Source organism: Cinclus cinclus, chromosome 4 (assembly GCF_963662255.1).
Source record: "Cinclus cinclus chromosome 4, bCinCin1.1, whole genome shotgun sequence".
Taxonomy (NCBI): Eukaryota; Metazoa; Chordata; class Aves; order Passeriformes; family Cinclidae; genus Cinclus; species Cinclus cinclus.
In genome coordinates this window covers 27,286,687-27,303,078 of record NC_085049.1, presented here as the reverse complement: position 1 = coordinate 27,303,078, position 16,392 = coordinate 27,286,687, and positions in this window count along the sequence as shown.

The following is a 16,392-nucleotide window of genomic DNA, read 5'->3' as shown; positions in this document are numbered from 1 at the left end:
TTGAAAACTCAGAATTTGGCCTAGCTCCAGTGAAATACAATTCCTCTTTTAATTAGACAGGACCACTGATGAAACTTGGGCACATTCCTGAATAAGTGCATTTTTGGTGCTGTAAGAAGACATAAGTGACTTGACATCCGAGCTTTAACTTGGCAATTGCATATGAGTTGCTGATTTAATCCATAAATGCTCATTTGAACTAATGGCATAAGAAAGGTTTCCATTATTGGATTACTTTGGTTTACATTATTAATGTGGCAATGTTATGTCCAGATAAAACAGCAATTAGCTATTTACAATCACTTAATTGTTAATTGGTTCCTAAAAGATGGGAAGTAGCATGCTGAGACTCCTCTAATTACTGCTGGAAAGAGGAACAACAGAATGTGGAGCATTTTTAAATGCTTTGTATCAAACATTTATGTACTTAAAAATAAAATAAAATAAAAGTACTATTTGCAAATCCAATGTAATCTACTGAAACGTGTCAAATTTTGGAACTGAAGTTGGGGTTTTGGAAAGCAATTGAGAATTATTATTCTTGTAATGACTGCTTCCTGTTCCTGTGCTGAATTAAGCTGGGACAGCAGCAGTGTGGTTGCAGGGTTTGTTTCCGACTACCCTCCCACAATTTAATTTACAAGCTGTTGGACATTGTCCAACAGGAAATACAGTCTCACTGGGAAAATCCTCACAGTAGAAACCATCACAACCTACAGTAGAAAGGTATTTGCTTTAAATGATAGAATGGATTCAAGTGAGATCTGGAAATGCCTCCAGGCTCCCAGACAAGAGCCAATCCCTTCTTGTTCCAGGCTTTGCTGAAGCTGAACCCCCCTGGCACACCTTCCCACAGCACCCCAGTGTGGGTGGCTGGGGAACCAACCTGCAGAAGACTTCTCAGAACCAGGTGAGCTCAATCACCCCAACATTTCTTGAGACTACCCACTTGGGTACTGGTTTGGGGGATTTTACATGTCTTAAGGTAAAAGCATGAGGTAATGCCAGCTTGGTCCCAGGCTGCAGTACCCATGTGAGCACAGTGTGCACGTGTTGTAGCATCAGGACTCCCACATCAAACCTTGGAGCAGTCTGAAATTGCAACAGAGCTGCTGTGTGTCAGAGTCACAGACAAAGGGTGAAATGGCCCCTCTTCGTCCGTTTCCTCTGAAGAGAAAAAGTGAGCAAGAATAGGAATTCCTGGGAAGAAACTAAGTAACGCTATCTGCTGGACCATGGTTTCTTGATAAAGGATAAATCATTTGACATATGCAGGGAAACCACACTTGGATGCCTCTGCTGACTGTGCAGGAATATGATCTTGCAGGGTTATACATGGGATGTCTGCTCCGAGACCTGTTCCATTCCCATATACTGGGAATGCAGACAGATATAGTACCATGGTTGGAAAATCAGAGGTTCAACAGCTCCACGGATGACACTGAAATTAAAAGAGAGAAAAAGTAAAAACACGATGTTCAGAAGGTATCAGTTTACAGTGAGCTCAAATTTCCAGTTTGTGGACAGTTGTTTGTTTTCAGAGAGGATGGTGTCCTGACCCAGTGAAGATAATGTAACATTTTCTACCAAGCCAGAATGCTCTTCCTAAAGCTGCTGTCTCATGTCTACTGAAGCTCTTAGGCCTCAGTAGGACCTCAGAAGTGAAAGAAGCAAAAGAGATTGAGTTCATAATCACATTTGTGGTGTTGGCTTTTTATTTTGATTTATTTTTTTGTTTGTGTAAGATAGGGGTTTTGTTGTTGTTGGGTTTGTTTGTTTGTTTTATTACTATGTCTGTAGAATGCATTCAGAATGCACCCTTTCCGGAAGCTCAGAGATTTACGTGTTTCAGCCACTGATCCGGTGTGACTGGATCTCCATGCAAGAAAAATGTTCTGGGCAGTTCAACTGAACCCAGTCTGAGGGGAAAAAAAAAGTCAAAGAAATGCTTCTGGCTTAGCAAGTTTGTAGTTAAGACTACTTGACCTGTTGTTAAGATTTATGCCTCAGAACTCTGCTGGGAAGCACTGTCAGCTTCTGAAAGGCTGGAGGTAAATCTGGAAAGGTCCTAAGCCTTGTCTGGTTTGTGTGGGGAAGAGCAGCGAGGAGGATCAGACTCCAAGGCACAGTAAAACAAACACCTGGGACAGTGCAGAGCTCCAAGGGCTGAGCGAGCCTGTCTCACAAGGCTCTGTGCCTGGCACACACAGGTTTGCATGGCTCTGCTTGCTGCAATCCCCCCACCAGTGCCATCACTAACGCTGGGGAGAGCAGGATCCATGAGGCACCTTCCTGCACTGAGATTTAGGGGGTCACTTTGCAAGGCAACGCAAGCTGTTGAATTTCCAGGAATGATGTTCAACAGAAGCTGCTCCTTACAGAACGGTAAAGGTCCTGAATACCCCCAGCCATCGGAAGGCTGGGAGGAATTTTCTTTAGGTAAGTGCAGTAATGGGAACCCAGAAGCAGGGATAAACTCTGCTGGTCCGTGGTGACGTAGATTTTGCAGCTGTATCTGCCAAAGCACTGGGCTGTGCCTGGCCGGCCTGCTCGTGCTTGGCAGATGTGCATGCGTCTGTCTGTCGCAATCACCAGAAGGAAATGACACTCAGCCCCACTTCCTTAAGGGTCTGTGGCAGAGAGGCACCCGTGGTCCCACGGTGAGAGGCTGCAAGGGAGACAACAAGGTACAGGCATGCTCTGGGGAGTTCAGAGGGAGCCCTCAGAGGCCAGCTGTGGTTTACTTGTGAACGTGTTGCTGCACCCGGGGCACCTTTGCCATGCAGAGCAAGGGTTGAGCAGGCTCATCCAGCCTGGCAGGCGCAAGGCTGATGCCCTCAGCTCCCAAAGGTGGTGACTGTGCCAGGGAAGTGGCATATGCCAGGCTCTGACAGCCTTCCCAGGGTGCAGCTGAGAGGGGAGGGTTGGGCACACGGGAAGTTCAGGATTTCATAGCTTGTGGGCTTGGCTTTAAGGCCTGCTGGAGGCATCCCTGCTTTCACTTTGTCATGCTGTAAGTTGTGTTTCTATCATTCTTCAGTTCTTCTTGAGTAAGGGAAAAGGCAGCATGAAGTTGCTATTTAAGTATAAAATTTTCTCTGTATAAAGTTATTCCTGTTAAAATATAAAAAGAAAATGTAGTTGCATAAGACCATGTGGTGAGATCTTCAGCAAAATGTGAAGGACACTACCTGTCTTGCTGGTGAAAGATTTCTGTCTGCTTTTAAAGTGTTTCACCTCTGTTGATTTCTAATTGGGGTTAGTTGGTGAGTGGAGACTCCCAGCATGGAGCATTAATGCTGGGAAGTGAAAAGCAAAGTAAGTCACAGGTGGACCGTTTTGCAAGCTCATGTGATTAGGGCAGGCTGCGAGCCCCAAATCTCGGTAGGGGAGCTGGCAGAGTTTAGCAGGAGTTATCTGGACTGGGCATAGAGGGAAGAGAGAGGGAGACAGCAGTGGAAAAATGCTGCCTGGAAACATTATCCCACTCTATGTCCTTGCTTTCCTTTCCATTTCCCCTCTCCCCACCTCCCCCCTCAAATCCCACCTTTCAAATCCACAAACTTCCAATTCTTCAGCCGTGCCAGTAGCAGCAGCATCACGGTGCTGTGCAGAGGGGGAAAAAAGGGACAAAATTTTTCCTGGTAGTGCTGGATCTCTTGAATGCCCTGCAAAGGGAGAGAAGAATAATTGTGAGCATTTTTCTAGGAGCAGGCTGGCCGGTGTTAGTGTGTATCCAGGCAGCTGGAACAAAGCCTGTCTGCGAAGGAGACCCGGGTTCTTCCTCGCTCTTTGTTCTGGCAGTCCGGGGCTTCCACGCCTTTGTTTTGTGGACCTTTGCACTGTAAACAGCTCTGTGAGGGAGCTGCTCCTGTAATGATTTCCTGTCATTGGCCTTCTCTGAATACCCTTGTTCCCTGCCAAAGTACGAAGGGCGGCAGAGCTGGATACATGATCATTTTCAGTTTCTGTTTCAATCTCATGTTCAGATTCTTCAGGCAGCTCAGAGTAGCTCTGTCACAAACCCTTGGAAACTCAACGGCTGGCAGCTTTTGGCTATGGATATGTGATCCATGATAGGCAGTGTTGTAAGGGCAGTGAAGTGGAGAGGTATATTTAAAAAGTGTCTGGGTCCAAAGCTGGGAGATTCAATGGAGAGTGAAGCACAGCAGGAAGCAAAGTAAAATCCCATCAGTTGGAATCGTTGGTGGTTACCTGTTTCATCTTCTTCTCTTTCTAGGTGTTGTGTCTCGGATAGAGTGCAGAGCAGAGACTTTGCTGGTAAGTAATGATATCCCCTCCTGAAAGTGAGAGCTGCTCTCTCCCTATCCTCAACAGGACAGCAGGGAGAAAATAAGATGGGAAAGTTCATGAGCTGAGATAAAGCCAAGGTGAACGTAGGGTCAGACAGACTTGACATGGGAGAAGTCAATTTATTGCAAATTAAAATAGATTTAAATTGTGAGAAAAGAAAATTAGATCATCTATTCCCCTCCTCCACAGATTCCCAGGTTCAACTTCGCTACTTCATTCCTGACTTTTCTATCCCCTCCTACCAAAGCAGCACAGAGGGGAAGGGAAATGGATGTTGTCCTCAGTCTGTAAGACTCCTCCATCGTTCTCAAAAATTTCCCATGCTTCAGCATGGTTCATTTCCCATGTGCTGCAGTCCTTCAGGATAAACATTGCTCTAGCATGGATTCTTCTCCATGGACTGCAGCTTCCCTCAGGGACTGTCCACATGCTGCAGCACGGGCCTCTCCATGGGCTGCAGTGTGGATCCCTGCTCCACGGACCTCCACAGGCTGCAGGCGCACAGCTGTCTCACCATGGCCTTCTCTATGGGCTGCAGGGGAATCTCTGTGTCAAGTGTGTTTTCTTAACATGTGTTTTTTAAGAAGATTCATTTTAGGGAAAAATCAGTGCCACAAGTCGAAGCCAGAGAGGTCACGGTCATTTCTGTGGTGTTTACTATGCCCCATTGTTGAGGGTTAGTTTTCTCCCTTTTTCCCTCTGTGGAATTTTCCCCATTGTCATGCTAAGATACCTGTTGACTGGGCCCTGGTGACAAGGGGGAGGGGACGGGAGGGAAGAGAGAAAGCCCCGCGAGATTCAAACAGCCAGAAGAGGAAGCGGAAGGCTGGGTCTCGGCCCATTTCCCCCGCGGAGTTCGGACGAGAAGGACGATCGCTGCCTGTGTCCCATCCCAGCGTCGGGAAACCACCATCGGACCCTGCCCGGCTGTCTTCTCGCTGTGAACTACCACCATCCAGCACTCTGCTGAGCATCGGAACCGACACCGTGAGCGGAGGGCTCTCTCCATCTCTCTCTCTCCCCCTGGGACAGCGCTGCCACCACCCCCAGCCCTCCTGCAGCTCTGCGGGACCTGCCCGCCCCCAGCACCGGGAACTGCAGCTCAGGGAAAAGGTGCCTGCAGCCAAAAAACACTGGGACTGAGTTACTGTTCTGTTTGTGGGTAATTTCATAGCTGTTGTTGTTCTTGTTTGTCTTGTTAGATATACTAGTAAAGAACTGTTATTCCTACCCCCACATCTTTGCCTGAGAGCTCTCTTAATTCCAAAATTATAATAATCGGAAGAATCACGTTTTTTTTCAGTCCAAAGGGAAGCTTCTGCTTTCCTTAGCAAACACCTGTCTTTCAAACCAGGACACCCATAAACATCCAAACACCAGTTCCTCAGTTCTGGGGCAAACCTGCAGTTCCCAGCTGGAGGGGGTCTCTTTTTTTGAGAAGTGAATAGATTTCTGATCAGACCAGGGATACTGCACAATTTGACAGCTTTGGAAAAGACCTCTACTTTGATCTTGATTTCTTTTCCCATGCAGGACAGAGCAAGTAGCCAGGTGCCCATCAGCTCTTCTGCACTTGTGTTTTCTCCTGACTCATCTGTCTGCTTCTGAAATGGAGTATGTCTGGTATTGGCTCGATGATTCCAAAGAGTGGATTGAGTACGGGAAAGAGGTGAAATTCATCTGCTGTTCATGCTAAAAGCTTTTGTTAAGCCATCTTTCCAGAGTTATTTAGAGCGTGTTGTTCTGCAGCTGGTGTGTTCTGCACGCACCACTGGGTGCCCTTGCAGTGCTGCTCCAGTTCCTGGGTGGAATTGTCTTTTTAATTGTCCCTCAAAGCAGGGCTGGAACTCTGTGAAAGCTTTCAAGGGACTGGCTTTTAAAGTGGGTGCATTTTCCAGAGCTGACAAACATCATTTGGCTGGAACTGACCACACAGGCTGAAGGCTGCTTTGTAGCTGTTGTTAGAAGCAGCTGTGTTCGGTGGGGTACCCCCTCCATTGCTGTAGAACAAAATGAATGAAGCCCCAGAGACTTACTTCAAGACATCATCCTGTCATAGGGGCGTGGAGAAATATTGGTATTTCCCCAAGGTGATACTAAACCAAAAGGTGGTTTCTAACACGTCATTTCCTTGTTCTTTCTGCAGCACCCGGATCACGCCACTGCCAATGTAACATCAGCATTTCTGGAGAATGAATATCAAGCTGACAAGAATGGTGTTATTTTTTTCAGGGCTGGTTCTCAGCAGTATAAGTTAGACTTCACAGGTGAAGTATCTCCTTGTTTTAAGTTCATTACACAGTGCAGCTGGCTTGAAGGTTTTCACACCATGTCTGCATCTCTTTGAGCAGCTCCTCCTCCTGAAAATTTTCTGCAAGCAGAACTTGAGCAGTAGGTAAAATTCTCTGCATTTTTGAGATGCCCCATGTGAGCTTCTACACTTGGGCATCTGTAGTAAGAAAAACATACCTGACAATATTGTACATTCCGAAGAAGAGTTGAGAGTAAATGCTTCATGGCACCTTGGCGTATACATTTGGGTTTATATACCTGAAAAGGAGGAATGAGAAATCAGAGAAAAAGAAAAAAAAATGCACTGAAAAATCAAAAGGTGAAGAAGTGAGCCCGTGGTGAGCATCTTGCAAGCTACTTTTGGGGAGAGAAAGCACAGTGCAGCAAACAAAAATTTAGGGCTGGTTGCACAGAGAGAGAAATGGGGAAATGGGAAAATGAAAAATACTTTTCTGTTTCTAATTTATTTACCCGTCATAAAACTCCTGTTAGCTTTTCAAACTTTAAATGTTTCCTGGCATGAATAAAGAGCAGTGTTTAAAGGAGGAAACAATGGATAATTAGCCATGTCACACAGCATGTGCTCTGTGATGTTGTTACAGAACCAAGAAGAGAGGGCAGTCTTTCAATTTAGCACCATGCAGCAGTCCTGTGCTGCCAGTCAATCCAGGTTTGTGGCCCCCATTGCACTGAAAACTCCTTCCTGCTGTAGGCCTGCCATCAGATGTGGTTTTCTCTGGCCAGCAGCCTGGATGTGAATAGCAGTGCAGGTGCAGTTGGTGCTTGGTTGCCTTCAAGTTTCACAGCCTGTGCTAGCAGGTGGTTGACCTTGCTGATTTCTGAGTGGGAATGAAGCACTGGGGTGGGTGGGAGAGAGCATCACAATGCAATATTCAGGGCTACCTCCTCTTTTATTTTTGCTTAACATGGAAGAGCCTATCCCTGACAATGAATTATCTCATTAATGAGTTATTGTGTTTTTCTTTCAAGAAATGGTCCAAACAAATGTGGCCTTTCAAACTCAAAGGATCGTTATTCGACTGCCTAAACAGTCTGAATGTGGACAAGACAGAAGGTAATACACATTAATTGTTTAACAATGTCTCTAGAGGACAGCACCTTTCTGCTAAGAAGTTCCTCCTACCTGCTTAGAATGCAATTTAATATTTCTTAAATTAATTTTCAGATACCTTTTCCTGACTAGTTTAACAGCATGTTTTGCAGTGACAGTGTTTGTAAATTATGCAATGCTTCTGTAAGGCTCCCTGGAGGGAAGTTTGGTGGCAGTCTCTGGCAGCTGTGAGAGACCACTAGAGTAGATCTGCTCTCCCTGTGAGAGACAAGGCCACATAGGGCTGACACAACTGTGCCAGGAATTTTTATTCCTTGATTTATGCCCCAACACTAACAAATAAACTGTGCAGTGATTAGGAGCGAGGGACTGCCAATCCCAAGAGCTGTGGTGCATATGTATGTCATCCCTTGGAAAGCTGAAGATAAATTAAAACTCAGAACAGGCGAACCCACTGAAATGAAGTGAATTAGAGGCACTTATTTGACATACCCTATCTTATGACTTTTTCTGAAAGAAGTTCAGCTTAACAGAATTTGAATGCATCTGCTAAACATGTTGTTTGTGCTACTGATTTATTTTAATAAAAGCTGTCTCTGCTTTAGAAACTCACCAGCAGACAGTGCATGTGAAGCTGAGGGTTCAATTAAAGTGTTGGTTCAACCTAAGGTGTGTTCATTCAAACAGAAAACAAAGTATAGCTCCTGAATGGATGCCTGAAGGCTGCTTTAGAGCCTGTTGATAGATTCTCCAGAAGGGGGATTTGGTTAGGAGTATCACCAGCTGACTGGCTCCTTTTTCTATTCTGTAGCCAAAACACAACTCTATCACAACCTGTCTATCCTCCACAGTGGGACCAAACTGCACTACCTGAAATTGGGTTCAAGGTAGGACTTTGCAGCTCTCTAGTGGGTGGGGAGAGCTCTGCCCTGTACTGATTTTTCCAAGAGCATTAATTCAAGGCAATTGAGATGTTACCAGCTTTTAAATGTGTATTGTAAAAAAAGCAACTATGATATGAAACGAGACTGACAGTTTCATATTCAGAACAGACGTGCATTTCCTGGGAGGCTCTCTGAGAACCCCCTATGACTTATACTACACAGGGTAAGAAAGGCCATTGCTGCTCATATCTGTCCTTTGCAGTCTCCCAAGGCACTTCATCCTCTGATAAACCAGATTAATTGCATCTCAAGGGCATATTTCCTCTGTCAGTTTGGGGCAGAATGCTATTTGCTGCGGTAAAACTGCATCTTAGCCCTGTAGAGAAGGAGCTAGAGTGTCAGATTAAGGTGAAACTTTCACTCTGCTTCAGCCTGAATACTGCTGTGCATTTCAGCTTTAGGCTACTCTGAACTAAAAATAATCCAGATGTGGCGGTGCATCCTTTAAAGGAAGCTTGCATGGGATTGCACTAATTTCCCTCAGTCAGTGCCTGTGTTTCCCCATGGGCAGTGATGGTAAAGGGGGATTAACAGCAAAAGCAGAAAGCAGTGATTTTTCTGATAGACTTTTCAGCAGATGTGAGAAGGAAGGACTGAGAGTTGTTATAACTCTCAGTAATACCTTATTTTTAGTGCATTAAAATTTTTCAGTTGATACAGCTCAACTATGATTCCCAAGAATATAGAAAAATCAAGACACTGTTTGAGAAGACAATGAAAAATTACTGCATCAACCAACTGCAGAGGATCCAGAACCCAACACTTTGGGACCTTTTTCAGTGGTTTGTATCTATTTAATTTCATTATCCTTACTGTATGAGATGACTGGTATCTCCTGATCTGTTGTCCTCCATAGTCTGTATTTGGAGCTGCCAAATTCAGCAGTCCAGCAGAAGTGAGGCTGCCACATATCTCTCTGTCCAGGTCTGGCTGGTGGCCCAGAGCTATGACTGCCCCAAAACCTGGCTCCCTGAGACTTCTCTGGAGCAGTCCTGCAAGGAGACTGGGGCTCCTCACTCTGTGACTGGGTTGTTAGGGTTGCATCAGTGTTCTTTTGTGTGTATAGAAATGGGCCTTTTATCCCTAGCAAGATGTGTGTATGATTCTTCTTAGTGTTATTCAAAAAGTAAATTATTTTCCTTCATCATAAGACCTTTGGTGTTTCAAGTCTGTTCTTTTGGTTTTAGCCTCCTTCACACAGGAATCAAAAAAAATAAAAAAGGAGACTTTTTTCTGATAAAGATAGGGGCAGAGATTATACAATATTCACTGTGGCTTCATAGAGCTCAGTTTTATAATCGTATTTATGTATTCAGGATTTATATAACATGGGAACTGACCAATTCCCAGACAAGAGATGTTTGTCTCTTTGCTCTCTCATGTGGTATGAAGTTGTGGGTGACACAGTCCATAGTGATGCTGAGAACTTTTTGTTTTGCTGGCAGGAGCCAGCTGTGCAGCAGGGTACCAGCAGAAGTGCAAAGCAGGCAGTAACCCCACTGAGAGTGGTTTGTGTCACTGTTCCTCCATGACCCAGAAATAGGAGGAGTTGAGAAATCTTCCTGGTTTGAGCCAGGATAACAACTCATTTTTTTTGTTTTGTTTGTTTATTTGTTTGTTTGTTTTGTCTCTAGGCAAAAAAAAAAGATGAAGCATCAACTGAAGGGGGTGAACGAGAGGCTCCTATTCCATGGCACAAGTCCCTCCCATGTGTCTGCCATCTGTGAGCAGAACTTTGACTGGAGACTCTGTGGGACTCATGGGACACTGTATGGAAAAGGTACAAGTGCAGAAGGGTGTAGGGGCTGTAGCAGCAGGAAGTGCAGATCCCAGCCAGGCTGGGGGATATGGGTGCAAAGTGACTGATGGTTCCTGAGCCATGTACTCCTGCCTTTAGGGCACCTGTGTACATCTGCATGGCTTCAGGTAGCACCCACAGCAACCCCATTCCAGGAAGGGCTAAAAACACCTCTCTTTGCTTCAGGTACCTGCTCTGGGACAGGTGGGATTGGGACATTGATGGTGAAATGTGGACTGCTGTTTGTCACTATTTTACAATAAGCCAATGTGACAACACCTGGCAAGAATGTTCCCACACATTGTAGGGCTAGCTGGGACTGTTGGATTGCTAGCTGCCAAAGTGCTGTGAGCTCATGTTTGTCCCTTGGCTGGTGTATTGTCTGACCTGTGGCTTTTTCTGCTCTCTAGGAAGCTACTTTGCCAGAGATGCCAGCTATTCCCATCAGTACTGTTCCCCTCGCAATGGGCGCTACAGCATGTTTGTAGCTCAGGTTCTTGTTGGAGACTTTGTGCAGGGAAACCCTGAGTACTGTCGCCCTCCACCCAGAGCTGGAAATTCCAACAGACTGTACGACAGCTGTGTGGATGACCCGACAGACCCTTCCATCTTTGTCATCTTTGAGAAGCTACAAATTTATCCTGCCTATATCTTGGAGTACAGTGTTGAGACCAGCTGTGTGGTCCTGTAATGAATGGTGGAATGTCTTTTGAATTTACAGTGAATGAATTACTCTTCAGTGCGTCTTTTTAAATGTTTGTTCAGTTTTAATTGTAGCTTTGGAACACTTCGTAATGCAGTGAACCAGTATCAATCTCCTGATGGTTTTGGGGGCATAGTTTTTTGTTAGGGGCTATTCTTTCCCTAGAAGCAGTGCTAAACTTTAGCATTCACCGTATCTCTAGACTGGAATGGGAATGTACCTGTCTTGCATACCGTGATGCTGTGAGTTAAAATGCTCCACTTGATTCACTGATACAGTCACTTAGGGTTGGTTTCCTGCCTGTGATGGTGCTGATATGCCAAAGGGAGGTTGGGCAGGGAATGTGGAAGAAGGAAAAGTGAAAGTACCTACATCATGGTGCTCAAGAGAGGAATCATGGCTTGTCTTTCAAGTAGGTGGCAGGAAGATCCTGCATCCTGAAGACTTTGTTGCTAATTAATGCTGGCAAAGAACTTTGCTTCCTGGTCACATTGCTGACACCTCTTCTTAACTTGTTCTGCTGTGTCAAGTCTGAATGTCTCTGTTGACACCCTGTCCTTCCTCTGTCCTCACTAAAATTAGGTGAAGAAAAGGAGGGATATGGCAGCTGCTGAGGTTAGGTCCCCACCATACCACGGCACCAGCAGTGAGGAAGTCCATGGTGAGCTGAATAATGGCACACAGCAGTGTCCCACCAGCACTGTGGAGCCAGCAGCAGTGAGCAGTGAGACACAGAGGCTTGGTGAGGACTGGCTGCTGGCACAGCCACCTCCTTCCCACCGTGCAGGCTGACACTGGTGCTGGCTGTTTTGGATTATCCTTCTGATGATGAAGTGCCCCAGTGGTGGGTACTCCAGTTAGGATGGACAGTGGGGAAAGCTTGAATTATGAGACTTGGTGCATAATGGGATAGCATTTGGGATGACTGATAGTATGGAAACAAAAATGAATGGTTTATTTTAAAACAGTCATGATGTACAAGTTGTAATTCAGCAGAGGAGTCACAAGTGGTTCACTTGTGATTGCCATAGCTGGGAGGAATGAAGAGGAGGGCTGTGTGTAGGATCTCATCAGCTTTCCTAAAGCTGCCATCTTCAGGCACAATTGATGCCTTTAGAAAATTTGGAAAGACAGCTGACTGCAATAAGTCCCTAAGCTGCACTAATTAATGCACTTTCCTATCTCACTGCTTTTGAAGCCTAAAGGTTGTTCTTTTGCAAATAAGTGATCTAGTCTTGTCAGTCACAGGTGAACAGAGAACTTTCCACAGTCAGGATGTAAAAATGAAAGTCACTTCAAGTGACTTAAACTGGATGGGAAGAGACTGAAAAGTAACCATTTTCAGCTGTTAGCCTGCATTGGTCGTTGCAACATTCCATAGATTTCCTCCAAGGCTTCATCAGCTTAATTGGGGCCTGGATGTGCAGCCTTTGGGCAGGACAGGGGCTCCAAGATGGAGGGTTTGGCAAGTTTTGCTATTATACAAAGTACTCTGTGGAATGATGCCCATGTATAGTTCACCTTCCCACTTTTTTTTCCTCCGTGACAGAAGAAACCACCCATCGTATGGGAGAAAGTTGTTTCCAGCAAGGTGGGCTTCAGAGTATGATTGTCAAATTCATTAGGAGCAGGAGAAGGTAAGAAAGAGCTTACTGAGAAGCAGGCCAGCCACAGGAAAAGGGGGTGTTGTTGATTTGAAAAAGAGGAAACCAGGCAGAGAACAGAGGACAGGTGCAAACATGCACAGTTTGGAAGAAAATGAGATTTTCCAGTAAGTCAAAACTATTTCTGACTACAGGGAGAGTTTTTCACAGCCTCCAACTCCAGAATTAGGTGTTGGGTGTTATAGGGAGAAGATCAGCTAGGGTCTGGTGTGGGCAGCTGTAACAGTGTGCAGTGGTGTGGCGCTGCTGTGGGCTCTGCAGGTGCTGGAGTACTGGATCTGACAAGGAAGTCCTCCTGGAGGATCCCACGCTCTTTCAAGGTCACCCTCTGCAACTCTCCTTTTGTGCCCCTGCCCAAAGGAGCAGTCCTGCCTCCAGGTGGCTGCTGCTGCTGTTTCCCCCACACCACTGCTGGATGGAGGGGAGGAGATGCAGGGCATTAACCTGCTTCAAAACTGACATACACAAAACCCAAACCCAAAATATGGTGTTCAGCATGAGCAGTTTCCAGCTCTGCTTGTGTTGACACCAACAAAGAGCTGAGCAGGATGCAGCATGATTTTAACTGGCATGAGACGATCCCGAACCTCTAGCCCAAGCAGCTCTGGGAATCGAAAGCTAAAAGACTCGGGAATATTTCAGCCAGTGAGGTTCTGAGAGCAGAAGCTGCTAGTAAAAGTGAAAAGCAACTTAATCTATGAATACTTCTTCATGGGACTTTTGTTCAGTATCATTAATTTGCTAAAGCTTCTTCCCAACTTGAACCTCTGTCTGCCTCTGGAGCGCCCTCAAAGTACTGAGCAGAAGCATTTTTCAGCACCCTTTTAGATAAGAAATGCTTGCAAACCATCAGCAACGTGTGCTAGTTGGCAGCCACCAAGCATGGATCATTTTTTTTCACCATCTTTTCCCTGAAAAAAGAGATCAGTTGAGAAAGGGTTAAATTGTTTCTGACTCATGCATGTGTCTGACAGTTTCACAGTCACCACCATGGTGATGGAAAAGGTCTGGCCTGAGCAACATTGTGAGTAGCTAAACTGATTTCTGAGGGGTTTGCTGCTTCCTGTGTCAGCCAGACTGACACAGGAGTGGGCTTGCTCTGCAGCAGCAGCCTCTCTTTGTCATCTCCTGGACAGGCAGCTTCTCCAGTAATTTCTTGAGCAATTGCTTTTCAGGAACCAAGCAACATTTCAGGAGGATCAATGGATGCATCTTGTGCTCATATAAATAATGTATTTTTTCTATGTGTTTAAATGTACTGTCTTTGTCTCTATCTGCAAGGATGTTAGCTCAAATGATCTTTTCATCATAATCTATTTCTATTTGATTTTGTTGTGGTTCTCTTAGGGCTTCACAGCATCCCTAGCTTTAACACAGTTGGTTACATATTCATGCAACTGGTCTAGGCTTTCTATTAAATAACACCTCAGCAAGTTTTCAGGCTTTTTTTTCATTTACTGGTGCCGAGTTTGACTTCTCAGCATTTTTTAAGAAACCTTTTTAACAATTTTGACAGAATTTATTATAGGTTGATTAAACTGCAGAAACCTAATGCTTGATTGAACATGCTGAATGACATATTATTTTCCGAAACACTCAAACTGTTAAAAATCAACCTGAGCCCCATAACCTGGCATGACCACTCTATGGGTGCCAGGTGAAGAAAACACAGATATTGTTCTTGGCATGACATACTCAACAATTGCATTATTTAACAAGGCTGTTTCATGATTGAGGAAATAATGATCACAGATCACTGTGGCTAATGATGGGGGCTGAGGGTTTGGGGAAGGGCAGGAGTTTTTAGTTAGGGGCCTGTAGGAGACAGGCAACAGTTTTTTCTGGTTGTTACTGTTTTTTTTCAGTGCCTGTTGAGTTCTAGTCATGATTTCCCAGAGCAACTCAAACTGTCTTTACAGTTTGTCTTTACATCTAGCTTACAAATAGGAGCAATAGGGAAGGCTGACCTGGTTCTTATCCATCTGTTCTTAATAAGCTTAGATTTCCCTTACAGATGGTTTACAGCAATGTCAGAGGGCCCATTAATCAGTGTGCCAGTGTTCACCCTAGAAATACTTGGGAAATGTCTACACATGATATCCTCACCACTGGAGGAAGCTTTGTCTTTACTCACTCCCAAGGAGAAGTTTTATTTAAGTGTGTGTTCTGTAAATAATTTTTCTTGGTCTGTATCTTCAGCTTTGGTCTCCTTAACTGTATTTTTCCATTTACTAAGTCCAAAGGAGGTGTTGGAAGTCACATTGATCTCTGCTTAAACAATCTGTGTACCCTTTCATTCTTGCTTCTTGCGGGCTCTTTCTGACTGTGTTTTGCAGACAGACCCTTGCAACTTCCAGTTTGCTTTTCTGTTAAAAATTCCTGCAGGTTTATGGGGCTTTTTTACCATGTTCTGTAGCATCCACCTCATGCTGTGATCCATTCTGCTGTCCTGAAAGCTAGCCGACCTTTGTTTTGTTTCTCAGCTCAAGCAAGTTCTTCTAAGAGTCCTTTTCCTCTTTGATCCTCATACAATCTGACCTTGTTTTAGCAGTGACACAACCTCTGCCTTCACATCACTTATTGACTGAAGGTCCTCACATCAATCCTAATGTCTTAAAAAAATCCCTCTTTTGTTTGTTTGTTTTGTGGGTTTTTTGATTGGTTGGTTGGTTTGGCTGGGTTTTTTTTCACTGAGTCAAATTCCTTACTAACAGAATGTCCTCTGTACATTTCCTTAGTCAGGAATGTGATTAGTTTCACTGCATGAAGCTGTAGGCTACTAACTAAACCTAAACTTTGTGACAGTGCTACCAAAATACAGTTTTCCTATCAGGATCTTCTCCACCTACTGCTATATCTGAACAGTCTGAGTAACTCCATGATGTGTCCTGATCACCGGCTTTTCTTTTCTTTCCCAGATTGGCCTTTGTATCGTTTGTTTTTTTTTCCCCACTCAACTTTCAGTTCTACTTGTTCCCTTTAACATGTGACATTTAGGCAGCTTCCTGAGCTGAAACATAATGAATGACTGACACATAAGTAATGCAAAAAAGCTTCCTTACGTAACTGAGAAGACAACTTGCAGGACTCTTCTCTATCTAAATGCCATCAACCAACATAAAAATTAACATAATCCTCTAATGACTGTGAATTCAAGATGATTGTGAAACTTCTTGTTCATCAAGAGAAGCAGCTCCTTGCAGTGGCATAAACAACATGGAGTGGATAGCCAGGTGATCTATTCCCACACTTGTGGATGTGCTATTTGGGAATCTATAAATAAAAACTTGCCTTTTTATTATGCAAATTCAGAAATATTGATTTCTGCAGGTAAAACATGGCTAATAATACTGTTGTTAACTAACCAGGCTCAGGTGTCTGCTTAGTGCCTATTCTGTGGGCTGGCACACTCAGAGGGCAGAAAATGGCATGCCTGGGTTTGAGCACAGGCAAAAAGAAAATCCAAACCTTTTAGGACTTGTTTTCTTCCCTGAGGATTTGGAAGCTGGACAATTTTTCTGGGCTGTGAAATGATGACAACAGTCCAGGAATTCCTGTAGGGTTTGGGTTTCCCTCTTAAAACAAGTTGATCAAACTGCCAGAAG